Raw genomic sequence first — 677 nt, forward strand, 5'->3', positions numbered from 1 at the left:
GATGCCTACCGAAGATCTTCACCTGCACTTAAGACTGTTTATGGAGGTGAACGATTCTTTCAAGCTAGCTGGAGTACCCAAAGATGCACTACAATTGAAGCTATTCCCATATTCGCTAAGGGATAGAGCTCGAGCCTGGTTGAACTTATTGCCACCAAATTCAATTTCCACATGGTAAGAGTTAGCAGAAAGATTCCTCATGAAGTATTTCCTGCCTAGTAAGAATGCTAAGTTGAGAAATGAGATCACCGTTTTCCAACAAATGGATGATGAGTCCTTGTATGAGACATGGGAAAGGTACAAAGAATTATTACGAAAGTGCCCTCATCACGGAATCCCACATTGCATCCAACTTGAGACATTTTATAATGGTCTCAATGCTTACACAAGGATGGTAGTAGACGCTTCTACTAATGGTGCTCTCCTTTTCTAAGTCTTACAATGAGGCTTCTGAAATCATCAAGAGGATTGCCCGTAACAATTATTAATGGTCAACCAATTAAGCAGCGTCAGGAAGATGAGTCGCTGGAATACATGAAGTAGACGCTCTTACTGTGACAGCCCTAAATTGACCCTAGCCGGAAAGTGGTTTTGGGACCGCGAAACCGAGTCTTATAAATAATTAAAGGTTATATTCTGTGTTTATGATGTGCATAAATGCTTGTGTGATAGTTCCA

General features: G+C 40.9%; 1 non-coding gene across 1 annotated transcript; it reads right to left on the bottom strand.

The window, feature by feature from the left end:
* Positions 1 to 229: 229 nt before the first annotated feature.
* Positions 230 to 336, bottom strand: LOC121225574 (small nucleolar RNA R71). Its single transcript, XR_005923432.1, has one exon. It is a non-coding gene; the product is annotated as a small nucleolar RNA R71 (small nucleolar RNA).
* Between the last annotated feature and the right edge of the window lie 341 nt (positions 337 to 677).

The sequence above is a fragment of the Gossypium hirsutum genome, chromosome A03 (assembly GCF_007990345.1).
Source record: "Gossypium hirsutum isolate 1008001.06 chromosome A03, Gossypium_hirsutum_v2.1, whole genome shotgun sequence".
Taxonomy (NCBI): domain Eukaryota; kingdom Viridiplantae; phylum Streptophyta; class Magnoliopsida; order Malvales; family Malvaceae; genus Gossypium; species Gossypium hirsutum.